Below are 9857 nucleotides of genomic sequence, written 5' to 3' on the forward strand. Positions count from 1 at the left end.
AATTTAGGGTTAAATTTATTTATGGTTATTAGAGATTGTTCCTCCATTAGAGTTTTAATGGCAACTGGCATTACATGGTTCTTAGTTTTAAGGTTGTATCCTAATGAGAGAGATAATCCGCCTAAATTGCTATTAACCGCTTGATAAACTTTGGTTATGGTGACTTTGATTTAGGTTGTTTATTTAGTTGATTTGAAGAAAACTTTGGTTGTGGTGATTTTTAGGGATTCAATGTGATATATACGCATGAGTTGGGTATAGAATTGAGTGTGAAATTAATTAGTGTTTGATGTTTGATTAGGCTAAATATCTTTATTTCAACTGTTAGAGATGATTAATTTCTTGTAAAGTTAAAGTGACCAAATTCCATGAACTTGGTGCATAATTGATGCCATGAAAATATTGGTTCACAGTGCAGAGGATGCCAGTAAACTCAATACCAAAGACTGCAGCATACGAGATCATAAATGATGATCTTATGTTGGATGGAAATCTAAAGCTCAACTTGGCTTCATTTGTAACCACTTAGATGGAACCTGATGTGATAAGTGTATCATGTCTTCCATCAACAAGAACGATGTTGACATGGATGAGTATCCTGCCACTACTGAATTGAAGGCATTCTTTCTCTTCCATCGTGTGTGTGTGTATCCTTATCCAGTTTTTTTTTGTTTATATCTCTGAATTTGCAATTTAATACATTGAGTTATGGATTAATGATAATTACACACATTTAGCCTCTGATTATCAGGAAAGTTTCATTTGAATTGCATTACAAAATGTAATTTGAGACAGATTAAATAAGTAATACTCTTTTAGGTGAGTTTGACATGTACAACTAAGGACATGTGGAATTATAATTGATCTAACAGTCATATATCTGTAAAATCCTGATATGTTATATATTTTAAAATGAAAGAGAATATGTCTGTAAACATGATAGCACATTTATTCAATGCCCCACTTAGAGAATCAGAAGCAGCAGTTGGGGTAGGAACAATGGGATCCTCAAAGGCTATAATGCTTGCTGGATTAGCATTTTTAAGAGAAAGTGGTAGAAAAAGAAAAGCTCAAGGGAAATCCACTGATTCTCCTAACATTGTAACTGGTGCTAATGTTCAGGTATCTATAACCTAACCTTCCTCCAATATATATTCTAGAATTAGAAGCTTCCTTAAATTGACATATATAATTTTATATCAAGGTATGCTGGAAGAAGTTTGCCAGGTACTTTGAGGTGGAGCTGAAAGAAGTGAAGCTAAGTGAGGGTTACTATATGATTGGCCCTGAAAGGCCGTGGAACTGGTGGATGAAAATGTCGCGCCCGTGCCCGCGGATCGCGAACTGTTTAATATCTCGATATACTGCTCCCGCTCTACTGGTTTTCAACGGTGCTGGATAGTCCCTCTAGGGAGACTATTCAAAGGGTTTTTGAGTCGCCACCAATCAGTTTGACGGTCTGATTGGACACCGATTTGATTCCAAATTGACCCATTCGGGTAAGTTCGGATAAGGTAATGGTCTGCGATGATTCTAAGTTCGGTTTCCAGTTATGCGTAGGGAAGAGACATAATCTCACCCTACCCCGCCCGATAAATCGGTACTGTTGTACTTCCACGTGCTTGCTCTATGTGTTGGTGTTCACTATTTCTTTGAAGGGTCATTAATTGTATATATTCAAGCCATTGACAACGCTTGCAAGGTTTTCGTCGTATGTTCATCGGGATCACCATCTAGTGATCAACATGATATGATTGTTATATAATCGCTATACAATGATCAAATATTAAATATAATAATGTATGGTTTATCAATTATTTGTCGTTTATTTGTTTAAATCATTATTCAATGATTTAGATAATCGGATTTTATAATTGCTATTCAGCCATTAAACCCGATGAAATAAAATTATATATCATTATATTTCATAAAAATGAATATAGAAAGATTATTGTATAATATATGATCTTATTATTTATCCGGACCATTATTTAACGGTTTGGATAATCGAGTTAATTTATAACCGCTATCCAGCAATTAAACCCGATATATACTAAAATTATCATATTTTATTAGTGTATGGTTTATTAATCGTTTATCGCGACCACTATCCAGTGATCCCAAATAAACCGCTCACGTTATTATCGTATTATAATTGCCATACAACAATTTAAATCCGATAAATGAGATTAAAACACAAATTATTAAATTATTTGAATAAAGATTATCATTGTCAAAAATAAATGAAAGACTAACTAATCTAATTCATTTGAGTTCAGACTTAAGAACAATAATTAGCTAACTAAACTTAGCATACAAAAGATTAATATATTATCAGTAAGAAAATGAAACGAAATGAAATGGGCCCAATTGAGGCATGGAGGGACTTAATTGAATCAACTTAAGTGATAGGGATTAGATTGAAAATAAACAGGGATAAACTAGGTATTACGGCTAAATTGGGGATAAATTTGGATTTTAGGGTTTAAGATCTATTTTGAACGCAGAAGCCATACCCTTATCTCAGCCATTTTCTCTCCTCGCGAATCTACTTCCGTAAAAAGAAAGGAGGAGCATCCATCCGGCCAGCCACTGCTCACTGCCTGCCCTAATTCCAGTCGAATCCGCTGTCCGCCGTCGTCACGACCTGCCGTTTGCTTTGCCACTATCCCATTCACACGGCATCCATCTTCTTTCTCTTTCCCAAAGAAACCGATTTCGTGACTCCTCCCCATGGCTGCCGGCGACCCCCTGTTCAGCGACGACAACCTTCTATAGAGGATGAGGAACCCACGGTCTCCTCACGGTGACGGTGACCACCTCCGATGCGTTAGATCGGACGGCTAGAGGCGATGTTGACGACGCAAGTAGCAGAATAAATCAAAGTGAGTATATCCGTATCATTTCCTCTTGATTTCTCAAGATCTAACTTTCCTGCTTGTGATTTTTGTGTTTGGATTTGGGGTTTTTTGTAGTGCTCCTTGTGTTTGGATTTGAATTTAAATGATAGTGAAAGTAGAAATTACATGTGAATGGTGTTTGAAACATTAAGAATCTTAATCTTTGCAGGATATGAACAATAATGCAAAATGAAGAAATTACAACAATGGAATAAATGACTCAAATGTATAGGCGAAGGAATTTGTATTGATATTTTTGCTTGTTACACTTGATTTTGTTTGAAGCAGACACGATTCTGCTTTCTGAATCTACATTGCTGATTTTTTTCAAAGACTCCTCTCTTCTCTTTTGTTTTTTTTGCTCTAATGTTGTTGCTAATCTCTCTTCTTCTCTCTTTTTTTCTCTCGTGTTGTTCCCCCTCTAGATATGAGTGGTCTGTGCCCTTTTAAAGATGATGGAGCCTGCTCTTCATTGGCTGAAAATCAGCCCCATTTCAAGGTTGCTGACAGAAATCACGGGCTCTCTTTCTTTCCAAATGGATGCTCATAATGGCATCTTTTCCTGCTTCTTTGCATTGAAGACCGAAAATCACATAGTCCCATTAATTTGTCCTTTATTATTTTTGTTGATTTCCGTCTTGGGAGTTGGCTTTTTTCTCTTGGTTGAAAACTCCCAGTTTTGGACATGTCTGGTCAATTGCTTTGAGATTATTTTCAGGATTCATTTGAGGCTTGATTGGAGCTAGATTGGAGAGTTAATCTTATGTTGATCTGCAAAACAAAAGATGTAAATTGATTAGTTCTTATTAATACAAATTTTATTTCAAAAGGGCACCTTATTCTATTTTTGTTTTATTATTTTTAATAGATAGAGTTTATTTTCTGAATGTTAATTCATTCCTAATTAATTGGTTCCAAAAATAAATTATGTTCTAAATATGATTTTATGTAAAAAGAATTATCTTTAATAACAAAAAAATCATATCTAAAACTATATCTATTTCTTGAACATTAATTATAAAATGAATGAGTTAAATTCGTGACATTAACTTAATTATCAAACAAAAATTGAGTTTAACTAACAATTTGAAATATAACAATTTCAAAATTATATTCACAAACAACACATTACATCTCACATATAATTTATAGCAAGATGGAAGATACTTTTGTTCCAAAGAATTATATCTTGAATGTGACTTGGTAATTGTATTAAGATATAACAAATTGGTGTACAAAAGCCTCATTTCTCGAATAAACCATATGTAAGAATGAAATGCTTTATTTCTGATATAATACATAAATTTGTTGAAATTTCAAACATTGTCAGTTAAAGCATAAAAATGTCCCGGACAAAAATGGGTATCTACAGAAAATACACTTTGTGTAGCAGCTATTCTGGGCTCCACTCTTAATGGTGAATTTGATGATCTTTAGTTGACAAGAACAAGGAGACTCTCGGTACCTGCTTTTTTTTCTCTCTGCTGAGGTAGGTTTAAACTAGAGATAAAGATTTTGAATTAATTAGAGATGAAATTGATTTGTGTAGATGGGATACTCCAATCCATATGGATGCAAAAAGTGGTGGGTTTATAGCACCATTTTTATATCCAGAATTGGAGAAATAAATAGGACTTGCCTGAAGAGCTTATCTTCCATATTAATTAACTTGGTGCTGATCAGCCTACCTTTACTGACAACTTCTCCAAAGGTACACATATTTACAATTTTTAGTAGTCCTAAATGATAAAATCATAATTACTGTTGTAATTTCAAATTATTAAGTTGTAGTTCTTGTAATTAAGTTTATTTTACTGCTACTTTATGCTTACTGCTACTCATAATTTGAAATTATTAAGCTGTAGGTGTTGTTCTTGTGATTAAGTTTAATTTGAAATCATAATTACTGCTACTCATGCTTTAGAGGCGACCATGTGAAATTAATTCTTTTTTTTTCAATTAAGTTAATTAATTGCTCTTGTGAAAAATTTGCTAATCTTATTAAGCCTTGAGTTTTGTATTGTCCTGGGACAATTAATAACTATCTCAAATATGGACCTGAAATAAATAATAAAAAATAAAAGTTGTGGTGGTAAATTATGCAAATGGTAATGTCATATCTTAGATTTCCAATTTCTCAATCCACTAAGGCAATTCATTGTCATAATTAGGCACTAGGATGAATTATTTGGCACGACAATTGTTTCTTAATTAATTAATTTGGTTTTGTTTTCAAGTGATGCATTATTTGTTATTGTGATAATTTGAAAAGTAAAATTATGCATTTTTAGTATGAGCAACGTTTAACATGTGCTTCTTGCTCTATTTTAACATGAGCTCTAGAGTATGTACAACATTTTAACTAGGCTGATTATTTTTTGGACGGAGTTATTAAGTCCAAGTCATAAGCTTTCATAGGCAGGGGCCCATCGACTATATGATTAAGAGGGGCCTTGGCCCCTCCTAGCCATTTTAAAAATACATTTTAATATGATTGGTGAAAGATTTTAGCCTTCATAAAATCTCAGCTGGCTTCCAGCCGATCGCCCTTTAAAATTTTGGTCCCTCTTATAACTTTATCCTAGGTTCACTCCAGTATGTAGAAACACTAGGGTCACTATTGCCAATTATTTTCTGCACTGAGTTATTTTTTTCCTGCTTTCAGTTAAGATTTTCATTGACAAACAATCTTCATAAACCCTCTATATTAGGATCAGAATAAGAAAGTTAATATCCCAAGATGTTAGTCCAAAAATTAAGAAATTGTTATTAGGAAGATATATTTATAATTTAAAGTCTTTGAGAAAGGTTAATTATTTAACACCATTTTCCTTGTCTCACATCATCGGAGGACAACAACAAGTTTAGTATAACGGTAAATAGTATTTGAAAGTTTATAAGATATAAAGCAGATTGAGCCGAAATGTTTTGAGTATTAGAATCTTTTCTGTTGTGTATGATACATATAGATAGGGAAAAAAAATTTCTATACAAAATGTGTGTTGATCAACGGTTTGATCATAGCTATGAGTCTAGTGATTTTGAAGGCATTAGAGTCCATATAAGAAAAGTCACAGAACAAGTCAACTTTAGCATACATATAGTTGCACAAGATGACTTTTAAGTCTATATAAAAAATCAGGAAATCTAAATTTTAAGGTATGGAAAAGCTAAATATATATTTAAAATGCAGTTATGGGTTCACTAGGTCAAATAAATTGGGCTGATTTTTATGGGTTCACTAGGTCAAATAAGATGCAGTTAACGTTATTTATTCATTTATTAATTTGTATTCACATATAAAGCTAAACATATTATATTTTGCAGATTATATTATTCCTTCTATATCATTACGTTTTTTTCCTTTTTCTGTGCTAGCAAATTGAAAAGCCAAAATGAGGAGGAACAGTCAAAAGCTGAAATTTTTGTTATAACCTGTAAACGTAAGAAGGGGTGTAAATACAAGTCGCCAGTTGAAGTACTCAAATATATAATTGTAAGTAGTTTACTTCAATAAAAATATTATTTAAAAAAATTATATTAATTTTCTCATGTGAATATGCATTTAACTCATGTTTTTATAGTCAATAAAACATTTACTCCTCTGGACTAAAGTGTGAGCGTGTTGAGCAATTTATTTATGGTGACCCAGCATACATATCCTTTTGGTTTGTTAACAAGCGTGCAGTCCCTAGAAAATCGAAGGAACAGTCAATCAGGAACATTTCTGACTCCTATGTAGAGGAATTGACAACAAAGATAAGATACCAACTTCAAGAAAAAAATAGATGAGAAAATGAACTAAAAAATGTTGTGGATGATGAACAAATTCGAAGAAGCTAATTCCAATCTCAGGATATGGAAGAAATTTGCAGTGACATATCAAGTGAAAATGACAATGTTGTAGTCTCTTCTAACAATAGTGCTTCAGATGAAGAAATGGCAGGCTAAGCTATATTATCTTTGTTTGACATTATAATGATTTTAGTTTGTTTTTTTTATCATATGACAATGTTAAATTTTATTGTTCATGTATTGACCTATTACGGTACTATATAATTAAGGATATTGTTCACATTTAAATTAAAAATGGCTTTTAATTTTCTTTTTTATGTCGCATGAGTTAAAAGAATGTGTTACATATATTAAGATGGTATATGAAAAAGTATTACAACACAAAAGAAAAAGTGTTGCTTCATGTATCATATGTTACATAAGAAATTGTTGCAATGGATAGAAAATAGTTGCTTCGAACAAAAAATGTTAAATAAAAAAGTGTTACAATTGTGAATAAAAGAGTTGCATCGAAAAATTTATGTTACATTTTAAAGTGTTGCTAAAGTGTACAAAAGAGTTGCTTCAAAAAATGTGTTTGCATAAAACAGTGTTGCAATTATGTAAGAAAGTGTTGCTTAAATTTTTAGGACAAAAGTGTTGCATCGTCTATGGAAATGGCAACACTTATACTATAGTTGCCTTAGGGTATGAAAAATGTTGCTATTGATATGTATGGTAACACTTATATTGGTGTTGCTTCAGATACGGTCAAGTGTTGCTATATACATCTATAGCAACATGAAACAATGCAACACAATTTTTTTTGTATAAAGTGTTGCCAATTTATCAAATGCAACACTTTTATAGTCTAAGCCAACACTTAGTGGGTGTTGCTATAGACCATCTATGGTGTAGTGCATGAATCTTTAATCTATATGCCATATTGCTTCCATTTTCTTGAAATTTTCATTTCGAGTGCATGGTTACACATACCAGCAAACATATCTTATTATAATGGCCATGCTCTCCAGATCTGTCTGCTGGCACTAAAAACTAAACTCAGAAACCCCCTCATGTTTAGCAACAGGAAAAAAACAATATTAAATGATGCACATAATTATATGCTAATGTTATTAGTTTTAGTTTTGAAATTACCATTTGTCAAGACAATTGATTGTGTTGATTGGAAAAAGGTAATTCCAGATAACATATGGTGCACTTGATTCATATGGACAACTAGTAGATGGATTGACTTGTTTTGTTGTAATGGTTTTCAAACTAGCTGAAATGGTACTGAGCTGGCAACTAGTTTTTCTGTCTATTACTGGTTGAATATATGCACGTTTAGGTAGTATCATGGAAGAGTGTGACCCTGTGGTGTTTTTTGTGCATTATGACCCCTAGGCTATAGATATTGGTTTGTTAGTATGAAACTTCTTTAGTGAATAGCTTATTTGTTATAGAATCGTATAATATTTCTATGTAATTTAAGGAGTGACTGGTCATTATTAGGAAATTGAACGAAAGGGGATTGGACGTTATCGAGACTTAAGAGTTGAAGATGGCCTTTTGGTTTAGCTTTTAATGTTATTAAACTGTGAAGGTGGGGTAGAGGTATCCTTACTATTTGCCCCCTTAATCTTATAGTTTTTCTGTTAGTGTTATCTTTGGATCCATTGATTTCAATTCAACAGCATGTCAAAATCGAGATAGAACTGTGCTCATCATCAAACTTGTTCTTAGATTTTGATGTTTGGTATTATTGTTATGCAGGATCTGATTCATTGGAGTTTACTTTCTGACACTGTTGATGGGTATTCTCCTACGTTGCCACATCTCAAAGCCCTTCAAAATTGTGATACTGCCAAGTATTGTCCTTGAAATTGTGATTTCAATAAGGACCATCTTCTTCTTCTGTTGATGTATGCTTGGTTTAAAGTTCTATCTTTCATTTTACTTTTCATCCCTAGCTGATGACTTTGCTTAGAAATTATGTTTTCTTGGCCATTAAAGAAAGGTGTGTTTTTTGTGGAATTGAATCAAATTAAGATCGAAAAGAGCAGAAAAATAGTGAAAGTAGCTAAGAAAAATCACAAGTATTAAATAAAATGAAAGAAGTAGAGAAGCGAAGAAGAATTACCATTAGTGAATTATGTTTCCGAGCAGAGAGAGATTTATATATGTAAAAATGCATGAGAGAGCGAAAGAAGAGGCCGGCGAATACGAATCTCTTTTACAAAAGCTACATGATAAACTTCTGTTTTTATTTTTTCCAACTTTAGAACGTTTTCTTCCAGCTCTTCTCCCTCTAGTGCATTTCTATTCACAAACAGAGACTCTTTTTCATTGATTTTTGTTTTTATTTTCCTAATATCCAGTCATATTAATTTAATTTAAGTTCATTTTCAATGTGTTTTTGTGTGTATGTATGCACGTAGGAGTTTTACGTGTTTGATCAGGGTTGAGGCCTTGGAGAGTTACGACTAGGATGAGTTAGGAATTTCATTGGTTATCTGCCAGGTGTTTTCTTTTGACACCTGGAATTCACATGTGGTAGCTACATATTGAAACAATGAACATGTGTGGTTTCATTTTACTTTTCATCCCTAGCTGATACTCTGAATTTATTTTAATAATTGTTGGTTTTTTGTTCTAGTAATTGAGTGGTTGGTTTGACGATGTACTTGAGGCTTGAAGTTGTGATGGTGACTATAGAAGCGGATTAAATTCTCTAGTTGAGAACTATAGGAGAGAAATTCTTGGTTTCTCATTGTCAAACAAAATTCAGAGACTGCAACTGGTAATTAGCCTTTTATAAGCATGTTTCTAAGTTAGCATTAATGATTACTTTCTATAATTATGGTATTGTTTTTTCAGAAATGGATATACATTTGGGAAGACAGGTGATGATGTGGAAGATGACGAGTGATATCAATGAAAGATTGTGGTTTCTTAGAATTTGAAAACTATGTATTGGACATATATTACTCTATCTTATTTTGTAAGAGATTGTGTATGTATGATTTGGATCATTGGTTAGAAGTATATTTATTGTATTTCAGATTATACTTTCCGAAATTAGTCAAAATTTGCATTTATTACATGTCTAAATTATTTAAAAGAAATGCAACAAAAAAGTGCAGATTGCAACTGTTGCAAAATTCAATTATAAATGTTGCA

The 9857-nt window shown here is 32.6% G+C and overlaps 1 pseudogene; it reads left to right on the forward strand.

The window, feature by feature from the left end:
* The first annotated feature begins 421 nt into the window (after positions 1–421).
* LOC136236058 (glutamate decarboxylase 1-like) lies at positions 422–9606 on the forward strand (annotated as a pseudogene).
* The last annotated feature ends 251 nt before the right edge of the window (positions 9607–9857 follow it).

This window comes from Euphorbia lathyris, chromosome 7 (assembly GCF_963576675.1).
Source record: "Euphorbia lathyris chromosome 7, ddEupLath1.1, whole genome shotgun sequence".
NCBI lineage: Eukaryota > Viridiplantae > Streptophyta > Magnoliopsida > Malpighiales > Euphorbiaceae > Euphorbia > Euphorbia lathyris.